The sequence below is a fragment of the Clarias gariepinus genome, chromosome 28 (genome assembly GCF_024256425.1).
Source record: "Clarias gariepinus isolate MV-2021 ecotype Netherlands chromosome 28, CGAR_prim_01v2, whole genome shotgun sequence".
Taxonomy (NCBI): domain Eukaryota; kingdom Metazoa; phylum Chordata; class Actinopteri; order Siluriformes; family Clariidae; genus Clarias; species Clarias gariepinus.
The window spans coordinates 16,215,737-16,238,775 of record NC_071127.1 but is presented as its reverse complement, the minus strand read 5'-3'; the positions used below and the strand labels follow the sequence as shown (position 1 = coordinate 16,238,775).

The following is a 23,039-nucleotide window of genomic DNA, read 5'->3' as shown; positions in this document are numbered from 1 at the left end:
CTTTACTGCTATAAACCAAACTGGAAAAGACACAGAGAGTTGCAGCAGCAACTTTGGGCTTTTCGTTTTGGTTTGTTTACAGAGAAAGAAGCCTGACCTTCGATAGCTCAGTTGGTAGAGCGGAGGACTGTAGTCTACTGTCAATGGCCATCCTTAGGTCGCTGGTTCGAATCCGGCTCGAAAGATCTCTCTTTATGTAGATCCAATGAGTGCTAGCCACCTTTCTGTTGGCTCTGAACTTCGAGATCCACCCGTCCAGAAAAACTTAACTTCCCTGACTGGGAATCGAACCCGGGCCGCGGCGGTGAGAGCGCCGAATCCTAGCCACTAGGCCACCAGGGACTGAAGACAAAGAAAGTGCCTCCTCTGGTGGCTGGCTCTGGTACCTAAAAAAAAGCGCTCTAGTGATGGCATAACGTATTTCTCAGTCGAATAAAACAATCCTGGGGCTCCTCCCCTAATGGTGGGCGTGTCAGGCCTGAATAAAGTGGGTGGGCTTTGCATGGAAACAAACAAAGAATGAATATGAATTCAAGCATTTGCACTTGCCTCCTCCTGCACTTGCCTCCTCTGGTGGCTGGCTCTGGTACCTAGAAAAAAACGCTCTAGTGATGGCATAACGTATTTCTCAGTCGAATAAAACAATCCTGGGGCTCCTCCCCTAATGGTGGGCGTGTCAGGCCTGAATAAAGTGGGTGGGCTTTGCATGGAAACTAACAAAGAATGAATATGAATTCAAGCATTTGCACTTGCCTCCTCCTACTCAGTTTAATTTGAAGCTCATTTATTCTTCAGGGAATTAAATTTAAGCATTTGCACTTGCCTCCTTCTACTCACTTTAATTTAAAAACAGAAGTAACCAAGCTCAAGGACTGTTCTTCATGAGCTGTAGTTCTTGCTCATCTTCACTAAGCAGGCCAATAATTAGCCAAATATCAGCTGAAATGATTGCCCTCGACTGCTGCTTTGAGTGAGCGTTCCTGTTTCTGCTTTAACCTCTGTGAAGGCCAAGGCTTTTTTTTATTTGACTCAATCTTATTTATTCTTCAGGGAATCAAACACAAAGACAAAAAGAGCATGACAAGGCATGGACAAAGCAGAAATGTTTCTCATGGAAAAATGCCATGCTTTTCCCAACTGTTGAATTCATTCCTGCATTTTCCCTAAGAATTAAACAAAATGGGCAATGAAAGTTACTGCTCCGGAACACTCAGGATAATCCTTTACTGCTATAAACCAAACTGGAAAAGACACAGAGAGTTGCAGCAGCAACTTTGGGCTTTTCGTTTTGGTTTGTTTACAGAGAAAGAAGCCTGACCTTCGATAGCTCAGTTGGTAGAGCGGAGGACTGTAGTCTACTGTCAATGGCCATCCTTAGGTCGCTGGTTCGAATCCGGCTCGAAAGATCTCTCTTTATGTAGATCCAATGAGTGCTAGCCACCTTTCTGTTGGCTCTGAACTTCGAGATCCACCCGTCCAGAAAAACTTAACTTCCCTGACCGGGAATCGAACCCGGGCCGCGGCGGTGAGAGCGCCGAATCCTAGCCACTAGACCACCAGGGACTGAAGACAAAGAAAGTGCCTCCTCTGGTGGCTGGCTCTGGTACCTAAAAAAAGCGCTCTAGTGATGGCATAACGTATTTCTCAGTCGAATAAAACAATCCTGGGGCTCCTCCCCTAATGGTGGGCGTGTCAGGCCTGAATAAAGTGGGTGGGCTTTGCATGGAAACTAACAAAGAATGAATATGAATTCAAGCATTTGCACTTGCCTCCTCCTACTCAGTTTAATTTGAAGCTCATTTATTCTTCAGGGAATTAAATTTAAGCATTTGCACTTGCCTCCTTCTACTCACTTTAATTTAAAAACAGAAGTAACCAAGCTCAAGGACTGTTCTTCATGAGCTGTAGTTCTTGCTCATCTTCACTAAGCAGGCCAATAATTAGCCAAATATCAGCTGAAATGATTGCCCTCGACTGCTGCCTTGAGTGAGCGTTCCTGTTTCTGCTTTAACCTCTGTGAAGGCCAAGGCTTTTTTTTTATTTGACTCAATCTTATTTATTCTTCAGGGAATCAAACACAAAGACAAAAAGAGCATGACAAGGCATGGACAAAGCAGAAATGTTTCCGAGATCCACCCGTCCAGAAAAACCTGACCTTCGATAGCTCAAAGCCTGACCTTCGATAGCTCAGTTGGTCGAGCGGAGGACTGTAGTCTACTGTCAATGGCCATCCTTAGGTCGCTGGTTCGAATCCGGCTCGAAAGATCTCTCTTTATGTAGATCCAATGAGTGCTAACTTCGAGATCCACCTGTCCAGAAAAACTTAACTTCCCTGACCGGGAATCGAACCCGGGCCGCGGCGGTGAGAGCGCCGAATCCTAGCCACTAGACCACCAGGGACTGAAGACGAACAAAGTGCCTCCTCTGGTGGCTGGCTCTGGTACCTAGAAAAAAACGCTCTAGTGATGGCATAACGTATTTCTCAGTCGAATAAAACAATCCTGGGGCTCCTCCCCTAATGGTGGGCGTGTCAGGCCTGAATAAAGAGGGTGGGCTTTGCATGGAAACAAACAAAGAATGAATATGAATTCAAGCATTTGCACTTGCCTCCTCCTACTCAGTTTAATTTGAAGCTCATTTATTCTTCAGGGAATTAAATTTAAGCATTTGCACTTGCCTCCTTCTACTCACTTTAATTTAAAAACAGAAGTAACCAAGCTCAAGGACTGTTCTTCATGAGCTGTAGTTCTTGCTCATCTTCACTAAGCAGGCCAATAATTAGCCAAATATCAGCTGAAATGATTGCCCTCGACTGCTGCCTTGAGTGAGCGTTCCTGTTTCTGCTTTAACCTTTGTGAAGGCCAAGGCTTTTTTTTTATTTGACTCAATCTTATTTATTCTTCAGGGAATCAAACACAAAGACAAAAAGAGCATGACAAGGCATGGACAAAGCAGAAATGTTTCTCAGGGCAAAATGCCATGCTTTTCCCAACTGTTGAATTCATTCCTGCATTTTCCCTAAGAATTAAACAAAATGGGCAATGAAAGTTACTGCTCCGGAACACTCAGGATAATCCTTTACTGCTTTAAACCAAACTGGAAAAGACACAGAGAGTTGCAGCAGCAACTTTGGGCTTTTCGTTTTGGTTTGTTTACAGAGAAAGAAGCCTGACCTTCGATAGCTCAGTTGGTAGAGCGGAGGACTGTAGTCTACTGTCAATGGCCATTCTTAGGTCGCTGGTTCGAATCCGGCTCGAAAGATCTCTCTTTATGTAGATCCAATGAGTGCTAGCCACCTTTCTGTTGGCTCTGAACTTCGAGATCCACCCGTCCAGAAAAACTTAACTTCCCTGACCGGGAATCGAACCCGGGCCGCGGCGGTGAGAGCGCCGAATCCTAGCCACTAGACCACCAGGGACTGAAAACAAAGAAAGTGCCTCCTCTGGTGGCTGGCTCTGGTACCTAAAAAAAAGCGCTCTAGTGATGGCATAACGTATTTCTCAGTCGAATAAAACAATCCTGGGGCTCCTCCCCTAATGGTGGGCGTGTCAGGCCTGAATAAAGTGGGCCGGGAATCGAACCCGGGCCGCGGCGGTGAGAGCGCCGAATCCTAGCCACTAGACCACCAGGGACTGAAGACAAAGAAAGTGCCTCCTCTGGTGGCTGGCTCTGGTACCTAGAAAAACACGCTCTAGTGATGGCATAACGTATTTCTCAGTCGAATAAAACAATCCTGGGGCTCCTCCCCTAATGGTGGTTCAAGATCCACCCGTCCAGAAAAACTTAACTTCCCTGACCGGGAATCGAACCCGGGCCGCGGCGGTGAGAGCGCCGAATCCTAGCCACTAGACCACCAGGGACTGAAGACAAACAAAGTGCCTCCTCTGGTGGCTGGCTCTGGTACCTAGAAAAAAACGCTCTAGTGATGGCATAACGTATTTCTCAGTCGAATAAAACAATCCTGGGGCTCCTCCCCTAATGGTGGGCGTGTCAGGCCTGAATAAAGTGGGTAGGCTTTGCATGGAAACAAACAAAGAATGAATATGAATTCAAGCATTTGCACTTGCCTCCTCCTGCACTTGCCTCCTCTGGTGGCTGGCTCTGGTACCTAAAAAAAGCGCTCTAGTGATGGCATAACGTATTTCTCAGTCGAATAAAACAATCCTGGGGCTCCTCCCCTAATGGTGGGCGTGTCAGGCCTGAATAAAGTGGGTGGGCTTTGCATGGAAACTAACAAAGAATGAATATGAATTCAAGCATTTGCACTTGCCTCCTCCTACTCAGTTTAATTTGAAGCTCATTTATTCTTCAGGGAATTAAATTTAAGCATTTGCACTTGCCTCCTTCTACTCACTTTAATTTAAAAACAGAAGTAACCAAGCTCAAGGACTGTTCTTCATGAGCTGTAGTTCTTGCTCATCTTCACTAAGCAGGCCAATAATTAGCCAAATATCAGCTGAAATGATTGCCCTCGACTGCTGCCTTGAGTGAGCGTTCCTATTTCTGCTTTAACCTCTGTGAAGGCCAAGGCTTTTTTTTATTTGACTCAATCTTATTTATTCTTTAGGGAATCAAACACAAAGACAAAAAGAGCATGACAAGGCATGGACAAAGCAGAAATGTTTCTCATGGAAAAATGCCATGCTTTTCCCAACTGTTGAATTCATTCCTGCATTTTCCCTAAGAATTAAACAAAATGGGCAATGAAAGTTACTGCTCCGGAACACTCAGGATAATCCTTTACTGCTATAAACCAAACTGGAAAAGACACAGAGAGTTGCAGCAGCAACTTTGGGCTTTTCGTTTTGGTTTGTTTACAGAGAAAGAAGCCTGACCTTCGATAGCTCAGTTGGTAGAGCGGAGGACTGTAGTCTACTGTCAATGGCCATCCTTAGGTCGCTGGTTCGAATCCGGCTCGAAAGATCTCTCTTTATGTAGATCCAATGAGTGCTAGCCACCTTTCTGTTGGCTCTGAACTTCGAGATCCACCCGTCCAGAAAAACTTAACTTCCCTGACTGGGAATCGAACCCGGGCCGCGGCGGTGAGAGCGCCGAATCCTAGCCACTAGGCCACCAGGGACTGAAGACAAAGAAAGTGCCTCCTCTGGTGGCTGGCTCTGGTACCTAAAAAAAAGCGCTCTAGTGATGGCATAACGTATTTCTCAGTCGAATAAAACAATCCTGGGGCTCCTCCTCTAATGGTGGGCGTGTCAGGCCTGAATAAAGTGGGTGGGCTTTGCATGGAAACAAACAAAGAATGAATATGAATTCAAGCATTTGCACTTGCCTCCTCCTGCACTTGCCTCCTCTGGTGGCTGGCTCTGGTACCTAGAAAAAAACGCTCTAGTGATGGCATAACGTATTTCTCAGTCGAATAAAACAATCCTGGGGCTCCTCCCCTAATGGTGGGCGTGTCAGGCCTGAATAAAGTGGGTGGGCTTTGCATGGAAACTAACAAAGAATGAATATGAATTCAAGCATTTGCACTTGCCTCCTCCTACTCAGTTTAATTTGAAGCTCATTTATTCTTCAGGGAATTAAATTTAAGCATTTGCACTTGCCTCCTTCTACTCACTTTAATTTAAAAACAGAAGTAACCAAGCTCAAGGACTGTTCTTCATGAGCTGTAGTTCTTGCTCATCTTCACTAAGCAGGCCAATAATTAGCCAAATATCAGCTGAAATGATTGCCCTCGACTGCTGCTTTGAGTGAGCGTTCCTGTTTCTGCTTTAACCTCTGTGAAGGCCAAGGCTTTTTTTTATTTGACTCAATCTTATTTATTCTTCAGGGAATCAAACACAAAGACAAAAAGAGCATGACAAGGCATGGACAAAGCAGAAATGTTTCTCATGGAAAAATGCCATGCTTTTCCCAACTGTTGAATTCATTCCTGCATTTTCCCTAAGAATTAAACAAAATGGGCAATGAAAGTTACTGCTCCGGAACACTCAGGATAATCCTTTACTGCTATAAACCAAACTGGAAAAGACACAGAGAGTTGCAGCAGCAACTTTGGGCTTTTCGTTTTGGTTTGTTTACAGAGAAAGAAGCCTGACCTTCGATAGCTCAGTTGGTAGAGCGGAGGACTGTAGTCTACTGTCAATGGCCATCCTTAGGTCGCTGGTTCGAATCCGGCTCGAAAGATCTCTCTTTATGTAGATCCAATGAGTGCTAGCCACCTTTCTGTTGGCTCTGAACTTCGAGATCCACCCGTCCAGAAAAACTTAACTTCCCTGACCGGGAATCGAACCCGGGCCGCGGCGGTGAGAGCGCCGAATCCTAGCCACTAGACCACCAGGGACTGAAGACAAAGAAAGTGCCTCCTCTGGTGGCTGGCTCTGGTACCTAAAAAAAAGCGCTCTAGTGATGGCATAACGTATTTCTCAGTCGAATAAAACAATCCTGGGGCTCCTCCCCTAATGGTGGGCGTGTCAGGCCTGAATAAAGTGGGTAGGCTTTGCATGGAAACAAACAAAGAATGAATATGAATTCAAGCATTTGCACTTGCCTCCTCCTGCACTTGCCTCCTCTGGTGGCTGGCTCTGGTACCTAAAAAAAAGCGCTCTAGTGATGGCATAACGTATTTCTCAGTCGAATAAAACAATCCTGGGGCTCCTCCCCTAATGGTGGGCGTGTCAGGCCTGAATAAAGTGGGTGGGCTTTGCATGGAAACTAACAAAGAATGAATATGAATTCAAGCATTTGCACTTGCCTCCTCCTACTCAGTTTAATTTGAAGCTCATTTATTCTTCAGGGAATTAAATTTAAGCATTTGCACTTGCCTCCTTCTACTCACTTTAATTTAAATACAGAAGTAACCAAGCTCAAGGACTGTTCTTCATGAGCTGTAGTTCTTGCTCATCTTCACTAAGCAGGCCAATAATTAGCCAAATATCAGCTGAAATGATTGCCCTCGACTGCTGCCTTGAGTGAGCGTTCCTGTTTCTGCTTTAACCTCTGTGAAGGCCAAGGCTTTTTTTTATTTGACTCAATCTTATTTATTCTTCAGGGAATCAAACACAAAGACAAAAAGAGCATGACAAGGCATGGACAAAGCAGAAATGTTTCTCATGGAAAAATGCCATGCTTTTCCCAACTGTTGAATTCATTCCTGCATTTTCCCTAAGAATTAAACAAAATGGGCAATGAAAGTTACTGCTCCGGAACACTCAGGATAATCCTTTACTGCTATAAACCAAACTGGAAAAGACACAGAGAGTTGCAGCAGCAACTTTGGGCTTTTCGTTTTGGTTTGTTTACAGAGAAAGAAGCCTGACCTTCGATAGCTCAGTTGGTAGAGCGGAGGACTGTAGTCTACTGTCAATGGCCATCCTTAGGTCGCTGGTTCGAATCCGGCTCGAAAGATCTCTCTTTATGTAGATCCAATGAGTGCTAGCCACCTTTCTGTTGGCTCTGAACTTCGAGATCCACCCGTCCAGAAAAACTTAACTTCCCTGACCGGGAATCGAACCCGGGCCGCGGCGGTGAGAGCGCCGAATCCTAGCCACTAGACCACCAGGGACTGAAGACAAAGAAAGTGCCTCCTCTGGTGGCTGGCTCTGGTACCTAAAAAAAAGCGCTCTAGTGATGGCATAACGTATTTCTCAGTTGAATAAAACAATCCTGGGGCTCCTCCCCTAATGGTGGGCGTGTCAGGCCTGAATAAAGTGGGTAGGCTTTGCATGGAAACAAACAAAGAATGAATATGAATTCAAGCATTTGCACTTGCCTCCTCCTGCACTTGCCTCCTCTGGTGGCTGGCTCTGGTACCTAAAAAAAAGCGCTCTAGTGATGGCATAACGTATTTCTCAGTCGAATAAAACAATCCTGGGGCTCCTCCCCTAATGGTGGGCGTGTCAGGCCTGAATAAAGTGGGTGGGCTTTGCATGGAAACTAACAAAGAATGAATATGAATTCAAGCATTTGCACTTGCCTCCTCCTACTCAGTTTAATTTGAAGCTCATTTATTCTTCAGGGAATTAAATTTAAGCATTTGCACTTGCCTCCTTCTACTCACTTTAATTTAAAAACAGAAGTAACCAAGCTCAAGGACTGTTCTTCATGAGCTGTAGTTCTTGCTCATCTTCACTAAGCAGGCCAATAATTAGCCAAATATCAGCTGAAATGATTGCCCTCGACTGCTGCCTTGAGTGAGCGTTCCTGTTTCTGCTTTAACCTCCGTGAAGGCCAAGGCTTTTTTTTATTTGACTCAATCTTATTTATTCTTCAGGGAATCAAACACAAAGACAAAAAGAGCATGACAAGGCATGGACAAAGCAGAAATGTTTCTCATGGAAAAATGCCATGCTTTTCCCAACTGTTGAATTCATTCCTGCATTTTCCCTAAGAATTAAACAAAATGGGCAATGAAAGTTACTGCTCCGGAACACTCAGGATAATCCTTTACTGCTATAAACCAAACTGGAAAAGACACAGAGAGTTGCAGCAGCAACTTTGGGCTTTTCGTTTTGGTTTGTTTACAGAGAAAGAAGCCTGACCTTCGATAGCTCAGTTGGTAGAGCGGAGGACTGTAGTCTACTGTCAATGGCCATCCTTAGGTCGCTGGTTCGAATCCGGCTCGAAAGATCTCTCTTTATGTAGATCCAATGAGTGCTAGCCACCTTTCTGTTGGCTCTGAACTTCGAGATCCACCCGTCCAGAAAAACGTAACTTCCCTGACTGGGAATCGAACCCGGGCCGCGGCGGTGAGAGCGCCGAATCCTAGCCACTAGGCCACCAGGGACTGAAGACAAAGAAAGTGCCTCCTCTGGTGGCTGGCTCTGGTACCTAAAAAAAAGCGCTCTAGTGATGGCATAACGTATTTCTCAGTCGAATAAAACAATCCTGGGGCTCCTCCCCTAATGGTGGGCGTGTCAGGCCTGAATAAAGTGGGTGGGCTTTGCATGGAAACAAACAAAGAATGAATATGAATTCAAGCATTTGCACTTGCCTCCTCCTGCACTTGCCTCCTCTGGTGGCTCGCTCTGGTACCTAAAAAAAAGCGCTTTAGTGATGGCATAACGTATTTCTCAGTCGAATAAAACAATCCTGGGGCTCCTCCCCTAATGGTGGGCGTGTCAGGCCTGAATAAAGTGGGTGGGCTTTGCATGGAAACTAACAAAGAATGAATATGAATTCAAGCATTTGCACTTGCCTCCTCCTACTCAGTTTAATTTGAAGCTCATTTATTCTTCAGGGAATTAAATTTAAGCATTTGCACTTGCCTCCTTCTACTCACTTTAATTTAAAAACAGAAGTAACCAAGCTCAAGGACTGTTCTTCATGAGCTGTAGTTCTTGCTCATCTTCACTAAGCAGGCCAATAATTAGCCAAATATCAGCTGAAATGATTGCCCTCGACTGCTGCCTTGAGTGAGCGTTCCTGTTTCTGCTTTAACCTCCGTGAAGGCCAAGGCTTTTTTTTTTTTATTTGACTCAATCTTATTTATTCTTCAGGGAATCAAACACAAAGACAAAAAGAGCATGACAAGGCATGGACAAAGCAGAAATGTTTCTCATGGAAAAATGCCATGCTTTTCCCAACTGTTGAATTCATTCCTGCATTTTCCCTAAGAATTAAACAAAATGGGCAATGAAAGTTACTGCTCCGGAACACTCAGGATAATCCTTTACTGCTATAAACCAAACTGGAAAAGACACAGAGAGTTGCAGCAGCAACTTTGGGCTTTTCGTTTTGGTTTGTTTACAGAGAAAGAAGCCTGACCTTCGATAGCTCAGTTGGTAGAGCGGAGGACTGTAGTCTACTGTCAATGGCCATCCTTAGGTCGCTGGTTCGAATCCGGCTCGAAAGATCTCTCTTTATGTAGATCCAATGAGTGCTAGCCACCTTTCTGTTGGCTCTGAACTTCGAGATCCACCCGTCCAGAAAAACGTAACTTCCCTGACTGGGAATCGAACCCGGGCCGCGGCGGTGAGAGCGCCGAATCCTAGCCACTAGGCCACCAGGGACTGAAGACAAAGAAAGTGCCTCCTCTGGTGGCTGGCTCTGGTACCTAAAAAAAAGCGCTCTAGTGATGGCATAACGTATTTCTCAGTCGAATAAAACAATCCTGGGGCTCCTCCCCTAATGGTGGGCGTGTCAGGCCTGAATAAAGTGGGTGGGCTTTGCATGGAAACAAACAAAGAATGAATATGAATTCAAGCATTTGCACTTGCCTCCTCCTGCACTTGCCTCCTCTGGTGGCTCGCTCTGGTACCTAAAAAAAAGCGCTCTAGTGATGGCATAACGTATTTCTCAGTCGAATAAAACAATCCTGGGGCTCCTCCCCTAATGGTGGGCGTGTCAGGCCTGAATAAAGTGGGTGGGCTTTGCATGGAAACTAACAAAGAATGAATATGAATTCAAGCATTTGCACTTGCCTCCTCCTACTCAGTTTAATTTGAAGCTCATTTATTCTTCAGGGAATTAAATTTAAGCATTTGCACTTGCCTCCTTCTACTCACTTTAATTTAAAAACAGAAGTAACCAAGCTCAAGGACTGTTCTTCATGAGCTGTAGTTCTTGCTCATCTTCACTAAGCAGGCCAATAATTAGCCAAATATCAGCTGAAATGATTGCCCTCGACTGCTGCCTTGAGTGAGCGTTCCTGTTTCTGCTTTAACCTCTGTGAAGGCCAAGGCTTTTTTTTTATTTGACTCAATCTTATTTATTCTTCAGGGAATCAAACACAAAGACAAAAAGAGCATGACAAGGCATGGACAAAGCAGAAATGTTTCCGAGATCCACCCGTCCAGAAAAACCTGACCTTCGATAGCTGACCTTCGATAGCTCAAAGCCTGACCTTCGATAGCTCAGTTGGTCGAGCGGAGGACTGTAGTCTACTGTCAATGGCCATCCTTAGGTCGCTGGTTCGAATCCGGCTCGAAAGATCTCTCTTTATGTAGATCCAATGAGTGCTAACTTCGAGATCCACCCGTCCAGAAAAACTTAACTTCCCTGAACGGGAATCGAACCCGGGCCGCGGCGGTGAGAGCGCCGAATCCTAGCCACTAGACCACCAGGGACTGAAGACAAAGAAAGTGCCTCCTCTGGTGGCTGGCTCTGGTACCTAGAAAAACACGCTCTAGTGATGGCATAACGTATTTCTCAGTCGAATAAAACAATCCTGGGGCTCCTCCCCTAATGGTGGTTCGAGATCCACCCGTCCAGAAAAACTTAACTTCCCTGACCGGGAATCGAACCCGGGCCGCGGCGGTGAGAGCGCCGAATCCTAGCCACTAGACCACCAGGGACTGAAGACGAACAAAGTGCCTCCTCTGGTGGCTGGCTCTGGTACCTAGAAAAAAACGCTCTAGTGATGGCATAACGTATTTCTCAGTCGAATAAAACAATCCTGGGGCTCCTCCCCTAATGGTGGGCGTGTCAGGCCTGAATAAAGTGGGTGGGCTTTGCATGGAAACAAACAAAGAATGAATATGAATTCAAGCATTTGCACTTGCCTCCTCCTACTCAGTTTAATTTGAAGCTCATTTATTCTTCAGGGAATTAAATTTAAGCATTTGCACTTGCCTCCTTCTACTCACTTTAATTTAAAAACAGAAGTAACCAAGCTCAAGGACTGTTCTTCATGAGCTGTAGTTCTTGCTCATCTTCACTAAGCAGGCCAATAATTAGCCAAATATCAGCTGAAATGATTGCCCTCGACTGCTGCCTTGAGTGAGCGTTCCTGTTTCTGCTTTAACCTCTGTGAAGGCCAAGGCTTTTTTTTTATTTGACTCAATCTTATTTATTCTTCAGGGAATCAAACACAAAGACAAAAAGAGCATGACAAGGCATGGACAAAGCAGAAATGTTTCTCATGGAAAAATGCCATGCTTTTCCCAACTGTTGAATTAATTCCTGCATTTTCCCTAAGAATTAAACAAAATGGGCAATGAAAGTTACTGCTCCGGAACACTCAGGATAATCCTTTACTGCTATAAACCAAACTGGAAAAGACACAGAGAGTTGCAGCAGCAACTTTGGGCTTTTCGTTTTGGTTTGTTTACAGAGAAAGAAGCCTGACCTTCGATAGCTCAGTTGGTAGAGCGGAGGACTGTAGTCTACTGTCAATGGCCATCCTTAGGTCGCTGGTTCGAAGGCTCTCTCTTTATGTAGAGCCAATGAGTGCTAGCCACCTTTCTGTTGGCTCTGAACTTCGAGATCCACCCGTCCAGAAAAACTTAACTTCCCTGACCGGGAATCGAACCCGGGCCGCGGCGGTGAGAGCGCCGAATCCTAGCCACTAGACCACCAGGGACTGAAGACAAAGAAAGTGCCTCCTCTGGTGGCTGGCTCTGGTACCTAGAAAAACACGCTCTAGTGATGGCATAACGTATTTCTCAGTCGAATAAAACAATCCTGGGGCTCCTCCCCTAATGGTGGGCGTGTCAGGCTCTGAACTTCGAGATCCACCCGTCCAGAAAAACTTAACTTCCCTGACCGGGAATCGAACCCGGGCCGCGGCGGTGAAAGCGCCGAATCCTAGCCACTAGACCACCAGGGACTGAAGACAAAGAAAGTGCCTCCTCTGGTGGCTGGCTCTGGTACCTAGAAAAACACGCTCTAGTGATGGCATAACGTATTTCTCAGTCGAATAAAACAATCCTGGGGCTCCTCCCCTAATGGTGGGCGTGTCAGGCTCTGAACTTCGAGATCCACCCGTCCAGAAAAACTTAACTTCCCTGACCGGGAATCGAACCCGGGCCGCGGCGGTGAGAGCGCCGAATCCTAGCCACTAGACCACCAGGGACTGAAGACAAACAAAGTGCCTCCTCTGGTGGCTGGCTCTGGTACCTAGAAAAAAACGCTCTAGTGATGGCATAACGTATTTCTCAGTCGAATAAAACAATCCTGGGGCTCCTCCCCTAATGGTGGGCGTGTCAGGCCTGAATAAAGAGGGTGGGCTTTGCATGGAAACAAACAAAGAATGAATATGAATTCAAGCATTTGCACTTGCCTCCTCCTACTCAGTTTAATTTGAAGCTCATTTATTCTTCAGGGAATTAAATTTAAGCATTTGCACTTGCCTCCTTCTACTCACTTTAATTTAAAAACAGAAGTAACCAAGCTCAAGGACTGTTCTTCATGAGCTGTAGTTCTTGCTCATCTTCACTAAGCAGGCCAATAATTAGCCAAATATCAGCTGAAATGATTGCCCTCGACTGCTGCCTTGAGTGAGCGTTCCTGTTTCTGCTTTAACCTCTGTGAAGGCCAAGGCTTTTTTTTTATTTGACTCAATCTTATTTATTCTTCAGGGAATCAAACACAAAGACAAAAAGAGCATGACAAGGCATGGACAAAGCAGAAATGTTTCTCAGGGCAAAATGCCATGCTTTTCCCAACTGTTGAATTCATTCCTGCATTTTCCCTAAGAATTAAACAAAATGGGCAATGAAAGTTACTGCTCCGGAACACTCAGGATAATCCTTTACTGCTTTAAACCAAACTGGAAAAGACACAGAGAGTTGCAGCAGCAACTTTGGGCTTTTCGTTTTGGTTTGTTTACAGAGAAAGAAGCCTGACCTTCGATAGCTCAGTTGGTAGAGCGGTGGACTGTAGTCTACTGTCAATGGCCATCCTTAGGTCGCTGGTTCGAATCCAGCTCGAAAGATCTCTCTTTATGTAGATCCAATGAGTGCTAGCCACCTTTCTGTTGGCTCTGAACTTCGAGATCCACCCGTCCAGAAAAACTTAACTTCCCTGACCGGGAATCGAACCCGAGCCGCGGCGGTGAGAGCGCCGAATCCTAGCCACTAGACCACCAGGGACTGAAGACAAAGAAAGTGCCTCCTCTGGTGGCTGGCTCTGGTACCTAGAAAAAAACGCTCTAGTGATGGCATAACGTATTTCTCAGTCGAATAAAACAATCCCGGGGGTCCTCCCCTAATGGTGGGCGTGTCAGGCCTGAATAAAGTGGGTGGGCTTTGCATGGAAACTAACAAAGAATGAATATGAATTCAAGCATTTGCACTTGCCTCCTCCTACTCAGTTTAATTTGAAGCTCATTTATTCTTCAGGGAATTAAATTTAAGCATTTGCACTTGCCTCCTTCTACTCACTTTAATTTAAAAACAGAAGTAACCAAGCTCAAGGACTGTTCTTCATGAGCTGTAGTTCTTGCTCATCTTCACTAAGCAGGCCAATAATTAGCCAAATATCAGCTGAAATGAATGCCCTCGACTGCTGCCTTGAGTGAGCGTTCCTGTTTCTGCTTTAACCTCTGTGAAGGCCAAGGCTTTTTTTTTATTTGATTCAATCTTATTTATTCTTCAGGGAATCAAACACAAAGACAAAAAGAGCATGACAAGGCATGGACAAAGCAGAAATGTTTCTCAGGGCAAAATGCCATGCTTTTCCCAACTGTTGAATTCATTCCTGCATTTTCCCTAAGAATTAAACAAAATGGGCAATGAAAGTTACTGTTTCGGAACACTCAGGATAATCCTTTACTGCTTTAAACCAAACTGGAAAAGACACAGAGAGTTGCAGCAGCAACTTTGGGCTTTTCGTTTTGGTTTGTTTACAGAGAAAGAAGCCTGACCTTCGATAGCTCAGTTGGTAGAGCGGAGGACTGTAGTCTACTGTCAATGGCCATCCTTAGGTCGCTGGTTCGAATCCGGCTCGAAAGATCTCTCTTTATGTAGATCCAATGAGTGCTAGCCACCTTTCTGTTGGCTCTGAACTTCGAGATCCACCCGTCAGGCCTGAATAAAGTGGGTGGGCTTTGCATGGAAACAAACAAAGAATGAATATGAATTCAAGCATTTGCACTTGCCTCCTCCTACTCAGTTTAATTTGAAGCTCATTTATTCTTCAGGGAATTAAATTTAAGCATTTGCACTTGCCTCCTTCTACTCACTTTAATTTAAAAACAGAAGTAACCAAGCTCAAGGACTGTTCTTCATGAGCTGTAGTTCTTGCTCATCTTCACTAAGCAGGCCAATAATTAGCCAAATATCAGCTGAAATGATTGCCCTCGACTGCTGCCTTGAGTGAGCGTTCCTGTTTCTGCTTTAACCTCTGTGAAGGCCAAGGCTTTTTTTTTATTTGACTCAATCTTATTTATTCTTCAGGGAATCAAACACAAAGACAAAAAGAGCATGACAAGGCATGGACAAAGCAGAAATGTTTCTCATGGAAAAATGCCATGCTTTTCCCAACTGTTGAATTAATTCCTGCATTTTCCCTAAGAATTAAACAAAATGGGCAATGAAAGTTACTGCTCCGGAACACTCAGGATAATCCTTTACTGCTATAAACCAAACTGGAAAAGACACAGAGAGTTGCAGCAGCAACTTTGGGCTTTTCGTTTTGGTTTGTTTACAGAGAAAGAAGCCTGACCTTCGATAGCTCAGTTGGTAGAGCGGAGGACTGTAGTCTACTGTCAATGGCCATCCTTAGGTCGCTGGTTCGAATCCGGCTCGAAAGATCTCTCTTTATGTAGATCCAATGAGTGCTAGCCACCTTTCTGTTGGCTCTGAACTTCGAGATCCACCCGTCCAGAAAAACTTAACTTCGCTGACCGGGAATTGAACCCGGGCCGCGGCGGTGAGAGCGCCGAATCCTAGCCACTAGACCACCAGGGACTGAAGACAAAGAAAGTGCCTCCTCTGGTGGCTGGCTCTGGTACCTAAAAAAAAGCGCTCTAGTGATGGCATAACGTATTTCTCAGTCGAATAAAACAATCATGGGGCTCCTCCCCTAATGGTGGGCGTGTCAGGCCTGAATAAAGTGGGTGGGCTTTGCATGGAAACTAACAAAGAATGAATATGAATTCAAGCATTTGCACTTGCCTCCTCCTACTCAGTTTAATTTGAAGCTCATTTATTCTTCAGGGAATTAAATTTAAGCATTTGCACTTGCCTCCTTCTACTCACTTTAATTTAAAAACAGAAGTAACCAAGCTCAAGGACTGTTCTTCATGAGCTGTAGTTCTTGCTCATCTTCACTAAGCAGGCCAATAATTAGCCAAATATCAGCTGAAATGATTGCCCTCGACTGCTGCCTTGAGTGAGCGTTCCTGTTTCTGCTTTAACCTCTGTGAAGGCCAAGGCTTTTTTTTTATTTGACTCAATCTTATTTATTCTTCAGGGAATCAAACACAAAGACAAAAAGAGCATGACAAGGCATGGACAAAGCAGAAATGTTTCTCAGGGCAAAATGCCATGCTTTTCCCAACTGTTGAATTCATTCCTGCATTTTCCCTAAGAATTAAACAAAATGGGCAATGAAAGTTACTGCTCCGGAACACTCAGGATAATCCTTTACTGCTTTAAACCAAACTGGAAAAGACACAGAGAGTTGCAGCAGCAACTTTGGGCTTTTCGTTTTGGTTTGTTTACAGAGAAAGAAGCCTGACCTTCGATAGCTCAGTTGGTAGAGCGGTGGACTGTAGTCTACTGTCAATGGCCATCCTTAGGTCGCTGGTTCGAATCCAGCTCGAAAGATCTCTCTTTATGTAGATCCAATGAGTGCTAGCCACCTTTCTGTTGGCTCTGAACTTCGAGATCCACCCGTCCAGAAAAACTTAACTTCCCTGACCGGGAATCGAACCCGAGCCGCGGCGGTGAGAGCGCCGAATCCTAGCCACTAGACCACCAGGGACTGAAGACAAAGAAAGTGCCTCCTCTGGTGGCTGGCTCTGGTACCTAGAAAAAAACGCTCTAGTGATGGCATAACGTATTTCTCAGTCGAATAAAACAATCCCGGGGGTCCTCCCCTAATGGTGGGCGTGTCAGGCCTGAATAAAGTGGGTGGGCTTTGCATGGAAACTAACAAAGAATGAATATGAATTCAAGCATTTGCACTTGCCTCCTCCTACTCAGTTTAATTTGAAGCTCATTTATTCTTCAGGGAATTAAATTTAAGCATTTGCACTTGCCTCCTTCTACTCACTTTAATTTAAAAACAGAAGTAACCAAGCTCAAGGACTGTTCTTCATGAGCTGTAGTTCTTGCTCATCTTCACTAAGCAGGCCAATAATTAGCCAAATATCAGCTGAAATGAATGCCCTCGACTGCTGCCTTGAGTGAGCGTTCCTGTTTCTGCTTTAACCTCTGTGAAGGCCAAGGCTTTTTTTTTATTTGATTCAATCTTATTTATTCTTCAGGGAATCAAACACAAAGACAAAAAGAGCATGACAAGGCATGGACAAAGCAGAAATGTTTCTCAGGGCAAAATGCCATGCTTTTCCCAACTGTTGAATTCATTCCTGCATTTTCCCTAAGAATTAAACAAAATGGGCAATGAAAGTTACTGTTTCGGAACACTCAGGATAATCCTTTACTGCTTTAAACCAAACTGGAAAAGACACAGAGAGTTGCAGCAGCAACTTTGGGCTTTTCGTTTTGGTTTGTTTACAGAGAAAGAAGCCTGACCTTCGATAGCTCAGTTGGTAGAGCGGAGGACTGTAGTCTACTGTCAATGGCCATCCTTAGGTCGCTGGTTCGAATCCGGCTCGAAAGATCTCTCTTTATGTAGATCCAATGAGTGCTAGCCACCTTTCTGTTGGCTCTGAACTTCGAGATCCACCCGTCAGGCCTGAATAAAGTGGGTGGGCTTTGCATGGAAACAAACAAAGAATGAATATGAATTCAAGCATTTGCACTTGCCTCCTCCTACTCAGTTTAATTTGAAGCTCATTTATTCTTCAGGGAATTAAATTTAAGCATTTGCACTTGCCTCCTTCTACTCACTTTAATTTAAAAACAGAAGTAACCAAGCTCAAGGACTGTTCTTCATGAGCTGTAGTTCTTGCTCATCTTCACTAAGCAGGCCAATAATTAGCCAAATATCAGCTGAAATGATTGCCCTCGACTGCTGCCTTGAGTGAGCGTTCCTGTTTCTGCTTTAACCTCTGTGAAGGCCAAGGCTTTTTTTTTATTTGACTCAATCTTATTTATTCTTCAGGGAATCAAACACAAAGACAAAAAGAGCATGACAAGGCATGGACAAAGCAGAAATGTTTCTCATGGAAAAATGCCATGCTTTTCCCAACTGTTGAATTAATTCCTGCATTTTCCCTAAGAATTAAACAAAATGGGCAATGAAAGTTACTGCTCCGGAACACTCAGGATAATCCTTTACTGCTATAAACCAAACTGGAAAAGACACAGAGAGTTGCAGCAGCAACTTTGGGCTTTTCGTTTTGGTTTGTTTACAGAGAAAGAAGCCTGACCTTCGATAGCTCAGTTGGTAGAGCGGAGGACTGTAGTCTACTGTCAATGGCCATCCTTAGGTCGCTGGTTCGAATCCGGCTCGAAAGATCTCTCTTTATGTAGATCCAATGAGTGCTAGCCACCTTTCTGTTGGCTCTGAACTTCGAGATCCACCCGTCCAGAAAAACTTAACTTCGCTGACCGGGAATTGAACCCGGGCCGCGGCGGTGAGAGCGCCGAATCCTAGCCACTAGACCACCAGGGACTGAAGACAAAGAAAGTGCCTCCTCTGGTGGCTGGCTCTGGTACCTAAAAAAAAGCGCTCTAGTGATGGCATAACGTATTTCTCAGTCGAATAAAACAATCATGGGGCTCCTCCCCTAATGGTGGGCGTGTCAGGCCTGAATAAAGTGGGTGGGCTTTGCATGGAAACTAACAAAGAATGAATATGAATTCAAGCATTTGCACTTGCCTCCTCCTACTCAGTTTAATTTGAAGCTCATTTATTCTTCAGGGAATTAAATTTAAGCATTTGCACTTGCCTCCTTCTACTCACTTTAATTTAAAAACAGAAGTAACCAAGCTCAAGGACTGTTCTTCATGAGCTGTAGTTCTTGCTCATCTTCACTAAGCAGGCCAATAATTAGCCAAATATCAGCTGAAATGATTGCCCTCGACTGCTGCCTTGAGTGAGCGTTCCTGTTTCTGCTTTAACCTCTGTGAAGGCCAAGGCTTTTTTTTTATTTGACTCAATCTTATTTATTCTTCAGGGAATCAAACACAAAGACAAAAAGAGCATGACAAGGCATGGACAAAGCAGAAATGTTTCTCAGGGCAAAATGCCATGCTTTTCCCAACTGTTGAATTAATTCCTGCATTTTCCCTAAGAATTAAACAAAATGGGCAATGAAAGTTACTGCTCCGGAACACTCAGGATAATCCTTTACTGCTTTAAACCAAACTGGAAAAGACACAGAGAGTTGCAGCAGCAACTTTGGGCTTTTCGTTTTGGTTTGTTTACAGAGAAAGAAGCCTGACCTTCGATAGCTCAGTTGGTAGAGCGGAGGACTGTAGTCTACTGTCAATGGCCATCCTTAGGTCGCTGGTTCGAAGGCTCTCTCTTTATGTAGAGCCAATGAGTGCTAGCCACCTTTCTGTTGGCTCTGAACTTCGAGATCCACCCGTCCAGAAAAACTTAACTTCCCTGACCGGGAATCGAACCCGGGCCGCCGGTGAGAGCGCCGAATCCTAGCCACTAGACCACCAGGGACTGAAGACAAAGAAAGTGCCTCCTCTGGTGGCTGGCTCTGGTACCTAGAAAAACACGCTCTAGTGATGGCATAACGTATTTCTCAGTCGAATAAAACAATCCTGGGGCTCCTCCCCTAATGGTGGTTCGAGATCCACCCGTCCAGAAAAACTTAACTTCCCAGACCGGGAATCGAACCCGGGCCGCGGCGGTGAGAGCGCCGAATCCTAGCCACTAGACCACCAGGGACTGAAGACAGAGAAAGTGCCTCCTCTGGTGGCTGGCTCTGGTACCTAGAAAAAAACGCTCTAGTGATGGCATAACGTATTTCTCAGTCGAATAAAACAATCTTGGGGCTCCTCCCCTAATGGTGGGCGTGTCAGGCCTGAATAAAGTGGGTGGGCTTTGCATGGAATCTAACAAAGAATGAATATGAATTCAAGCATTTGCACTTGCCTCCTCCTACTCAGTTTAATTTGAAGCTCATTTATTCTTCAGGGAATTAAATTTAAGCATTTGCACTTGCCTCCTTCTACTCACTTTAATTTAAAAACAGAAGTAACCAAGCTCAAGGACTGTTCTTCATGAGCTGTAGTTCTTGCTCATCTTCACTAAGCAGGCCAATAATTAGCCAAATATCAGCTGAAATGATTGCCCTCGACTGCTGCCTTGAGTGAGCGTTCCTGTCTCTGCTTTAACCTCTGTGAAGGCCAAGGCTTTTTTTTTATTTGACTCAATCTTATTTATTCTTCAGGGAATCAAACACAAAGACAAAAAGAGCATGACAAGGCATGGACAAAGCAGAAATGTTTCTCAGGGCAAAATGCCATGCTTTTCCCAACTGTTGAATTCATTCCTGCATTTTCCCTAAGAATTAAACAAAATGGGCAATGAAAGTTACTGCTCCGGAACACTCAGGATAATCCTTTACTGCTTTAAACCAAACTGGAAAAGACACAGAGAGTTGCAGCAGCAACTTTGGGCTTTTCGTTTTGGTTTGTTTACAGAGAAAGAAGCCTGACCTTCGATAGCTCAGTTGGTAGAGCGGAGGACTGTAGTCTACTGTCAATGGCCATCCTTAGGTCGCTGGTTCGAATCCGGCTCGAAGGATCTCTCTTTATGTAGAGCCAATGAGTGCTAGCCACCTTTCTGTTGGCTCTGAACTTCGAGATCCACCCGTCCAGAAAAACTTAACTTCCCTGACCGGGAATCGAACCCGGGCCGCGGCGGTGAGAGCGCCGAATCCTAGCCACTAGACCACCAGGGACTGAAGACAAAGAAAGTGCCTCCTCTGGTGGCTGGCTCTGGTACCTAGAAAAAAACGCTCTAGTGATGGCATAACGTATTTCTCAGTCGAATAAAACAATCTTGGGGCTCCTCCCCTAATGGTGGGCGTGTCAGGCCTGAATAAAGTGGGTGGGCTTTGCATGGAAACTAACAAAGAATGAATATGAATTCAAGCATTTGCACTTGCCTCCTCCTACTCAGTTTAATTTGAAGCTCATTTATTCTTCAGGGAATTAAATTTAAGCATTTGCACTTGCCTCCTTCTACTCACTTTAATTTAAAAACAGAAGTAACCAAGCTCAAGGACTGTTCTTCATGAGCTGTAGTTCTTGCTCATCTTCACTAAGCAGGCCAATAATTAGCCAAATATCAGCTGAAATGATTGCCCTCGACTGCTGCCTTGAGTGAGCGTTCCTGTTTCTGCTTTAACCTCTGTGAAGGCCAAGGCTTTTTTTTTATTTGACTCAATCTTATTTATTCTTCAGGGAATCAAACACAAAGACAAAAAGAGCATGACAAGGCATGGACAAAGCAGAAATGTTTCTCATGGAAAAATGCCATGCTTTTCCCAACTGTTGAATTCATTCCTGCATTTTCCCTAAGAATTAAACAAAATGGGCAATGAAAGTTACTGCTCCGGAACACTCAGGATAATCCTTTACTGCTTTAAACCAAACTGGAAAAGACACAGAGAGTTGCAGCAGCAACTTTGGGCTTTTCGTTTTGGTTTGTTTACAGAGAAAGAAGCCTGACCTTCGATAGCTCAGTTGGTAGAGCGGAGGACTGTAGTCTACTGTCAATGGCCATCCTTAGGTCGCTGGTTCGAATCCGGCTCGAAGGATCTCTCTTTATGTAGAGCCAATGAGTGCTAGCCACCTTTCTGTTGGCTCTGAACTTCGAGATCCACCCGTCCAGAAAAACTTAACTTCCCTGACCGGGAATCGAACCCGGGCCGCGGCGGTGAGAGCGCCGAATCCTAGCCACTAGACCACCAGGGACTGAAGACAAAGAAAGTGCCTCCTCTGGTGGCTGGCTCTGGTACCTAGAAAAAAACGCTCTAGTGATGGCATAACGTATTTCTCAGTCGAATAAAACAATCTTGGGGCTCCTCCCCTAATGGTGGGCGTGTCAGGCCTGAATAAAGTGGGTGGGCTTTGCATGGAAACTAACAAAGAATGAATATGAATTCAAGCATTTGCACTTGCCTCCTCCTACTCAGTTTAATTTGAAGCTCATTTATTCTTCAGGGAATTAAATTTAAGCATTTGCACTTGCCTCCTTCTACTCACTTTAATTTAAAAACAGAAGTAACCAAGCTCAAGGACTGTTCTTCATGAGCTGTAGTTCTTGCTCATCTTCACTAAGCAGGCCAATAATTAGCCAAATATCAGCTGAAATGATTGCCCTCGACTGCTGCCTTGAGTGAGCGTTCCTGTTTCTGCTTTAACCTCTGTGAAGGCCAAGGCTTTTTTTTTATTTGACTCAATCTTATTTATTCTTCAGGGAATCAAACACAAAGACAAAAAGAGCATGACAAGGCATGGACAAAGCAGAAATGTTTCTCAGGGCAAAATGCCATACTTTTCCCAACTGTTGAATTCATTCCTGCATTTTCCCTAAGAATTAAACAAAATGGGCAATGAAAGTTACTGCTCCGGAACACTCAGGATAATCCTTTACTGCTATAAACCAAACTGGAAAAGACACAGAGAGTTGCAGCAGCAACTTTGGGCTTTTCGTTTTGGTTTGTTTACAGAGAAAGAAGCCTGACCTTCGATAGCTCAGTTGGTAGAGCGGAGGACTGTAGTCTACTGTCAATGGCCATCCTTAGGTCGCTGGTTCGAATCCGGCTCGAAGGATCTCTCTTTATGTAGATCCAATGAGTGCTAGCCACCTTTCTGGCGGCGGTGAGAGCGCCGAATCCTAGCCACTAGACCACCAGGGACTGAAGACAAAGAAAGTGCCTCCTCTGGTGGCTGGCTCTGGTACCTAGAAAAAAACGCTCTAGTGATGGCATAACGTATTTCTCAGTCGAATAAAACAATCTTGGGGCTCCTCCCCTAATGGTGGGCGTTTCATGCCTGAATAAAGTGGGTGGGCTTTGCATGGAAACAAACAAAGAATGAATATGAATTCAAGCATTTGCACTTGCCTCCTCCTACTCAGTTTAATTTAAAAACAGAAGTAACCAAGCTCAAGGACTGTTCTTCATGAGCTGTAGTTCTTGCTCATCTTCACTAAGCAGGCCAATAATTAGCCAAATATCAGCTGAAATGATTGCCCTCGACTGCTGCCTTGAGTGAGCGTTCCTGTCTCTGCTTTAACCTCTGTGAAGGCCAAGGCTT

General features: G+C 44.7%; 20 non-coding genes across 20 annotated transcripts; 2 read left to right on the top strand and 18 right to left on the bottom strand.

Annotated features, from left to right (window-relative positions):
• Positions 1 to 1,491: 1,491 nt before the first annotated feature.
• On the bottom strand, positions 1,492 to 1,563 carry trnae-cuc (transfer RNA glutamic acid (anticodon CUC)). The gene has a single exon. It is a non-coding gene; the product is annotated as a tRNA-Glu (tRNA).
• Positions 1,564 to 2,328: 765 nt separating this feature from the next.
• On the bottom strand, positions 2,329 to 2,400 carry trnae-cuc (transfer RNA glutamic acid (anticodon CUC)). Its single transcript has one exon. It is a non-coding gene; the product is annotated as a tRNA-Glu (tRNA).
• A 946-nt stretch (positions 2,401 to 3,346) lies between these two features.
• trnae-cuc (transfer RNA glutamic acid (anticodon CUC)) lies at positions 3,347 to 3,418 on the bottom strand. The gene has a single exon. It is a non-coding gene; the product is annotated as a tRNA-Glu (tRNA).
• A 370-nt stretch (positions 3,419 to 3,788) lies between these two features.
• On the bottom strand, positions 3,789 to 3,860 carry trnae-cuc (transfer RNA glutamic acid (anticodon CUC)). The gene has a single exon. It is a non-coding gene; the product is annotated as a tRNA-Glu (tRNA).
• Positions 3,861 to 6,229: 2,369 nt separating this feature from the next.
• Positions 6,230 to 6,301, bottom strand: trnae-cuc (transfer RNA glutamic acid (anticodon CUC)). The gene has a single exon. It is a non-coding gene; the product is annotated as a tRNA-Glu (tRNA).
• Positions 6,302 to 7,450: 1,149 nt separating this feature from the next.
• Positions 7,451 to 7,522, bottom strand: trnae-cuc (transfer RNA glutamic acid (anticodon CUC)). The gene has a single exon. It is a non-coding gene; the product is annotated as a tRNA-Glu (tRNA).
• Positions 7,523 to 10,952: 3,430 nt separating this feature from the next.
• On the bottom strand, positions 10,953 to 11,024 carry trnae-cuc (transfer RNA glutamic acid (anticodon CUC)). Its single transcript has one exon. It is a non-coding gene; the product is annotated as a tRNA-Glu (tRNA).
• Positions 11,025 to 11,180: 156 nt separating this feature from the next.
• Positions 11,181 to 11,252, bottom strand: trnae-cuc (transfer RNA glutamic acid (anticodon CUC)). Its single transcript has one exon. It is a non-coding gene; the product is annotated as a tRNA-Glu (tRNA).
• A 935-nt stretch (positions 11,253 to 12,187) lies between these two features.
• On the bottom strand, positions 12,188 to 12,259 carry trnae-cuc (transfer RNA glutamic acid (anticodon CUC)). The gene has a single exon. It is a non-coding gene; the product is annotated as a tRNA-Glu (tRNA).
• Positions 12,260 to 12,433: 174 nt separating this feature from the next.
• Positions 12,434 to 12,505, bottom strand: trnae-uuc (transfer RNA glutamic acid (anticodon UUC)). The gene has a single exon. It is a non-coding gene; the product is annotated as a tRNA-Glu (tRNA).
• A 174-nt stretch (positions 12,506 to 12,679) lies between these two features.
• On the bottom strand, positions 12,680 to 12,751 carry trnae-cuc (transfer RNA glutamic acid (anticodon CUC)). The gene has a single exon. It is a non-coding gene; the product is annotated as a tRNA-Glu (tRNA).
• Positions 12,752 to 13,697: 946 nt separating this feature from the next.
• On the bottom strand, positions 13,698 to 13,769 carry trnae-cuc (transfer RNA glutamic acid (anticodon CUC)). Its single transcript has one exon. It is a non-coding gene; the product is annotated as a tRNA-Glu (tRNA).
• A 1,746-nt stretch (positions 13,770 to 15,515) lies between these two features.
• trnae-cuc (transfer RNA glutamic acid (anticodon CUC)) lies at positions 15,516 to 15,587 on the bottom strand. The gene has a single exon. It is a non-coding gene; the product is annotated as a tRNA-Glu (tRNA).
• Positions 15,588 to 16,533: 946 nt separating this feature from the next.
• trnae-cuc (transfer RNA glutamic acid (anticodon CUC)) lies at positions 16,534 to 16,605 on the bottom strand. Its single transcript has one exon. It is a non-coding gene; the product is annotated as a tRNA-Glu (tRNA).
• A 1,746-nt stretch (positions 16,606 to 18,351) lies between these two features.
• On the bottom strand, positions 18,352 to 18,423 carry trnae-cuc (transfer RNA glutamic acid (anticodon CUC)). The gene has a single exon. It is a non-coding gene; the product is annotated as a tRNA-Glu (tRNA).
• Positions 18,424 to 19,584: 1,161 nt separating this feature from the next.
• On the bottom strand, positions 19,585 to 19,656 carry trnae-cuc (transfer RNA glutamic acid (anticodon CUC)). Its single transcript has one exon. It is a non-coding gene; the product is annotated as a tRNA-Glu (tRNA).
• Positions 19,657 to 20,602: 946 nt separating this feature from the next.
• On the bottom strand, positions 20,603 to 20,674 carry trnae-cuc (transfer RNA glutamic acid (anticodon CUC)). The gene has a single exon. It is a non-coding gene; the product is annotated as a tRNA-Glu (tRNA).
• A 772-nt stretch (positions 20,675 to 21,446) lies between these two features.
• trnay-gua (transfer RNA tyrosine (anticodon GUA)) lies at positions 21,447 to 21,535 on the top strand. The gene is given in 2 exon segments: positions 21,447 to 21,483; positions 21,500 to 21,535. It is a non-coding gene; the product is annotated as a tRNA-Tyr (tRNA).
• An 85-nt stretch (positions 21,536 to 21,620) lies between these two features.
• On the bottom strand, positions 21,621 to 21,692 carry trnae-cuc (transfer RNA glutamic acid (anticodon CUC)). The gene has a single exon. It is a non-coding gene; the product is annotated as a tRNA-Glu (tRNA).
• A 772-nt stretch (positions 21,693 to 22,464) lies between these two features.
• On the top strand, positions 22,465 to 22,553 carry trnay-gua (transfer RNA tyrosine (anticodon GUA)). The gene is given in 2 exon segments: positions 22,465 to 22,501; positions 22,518 to 22,553. It is a non-coding gene; the product is annotated as a tRNA-Tyr (tRNA).
• The last annotated feature ends 486 nt before the right edge of the window (positions 22,554 to 23,039 follow it).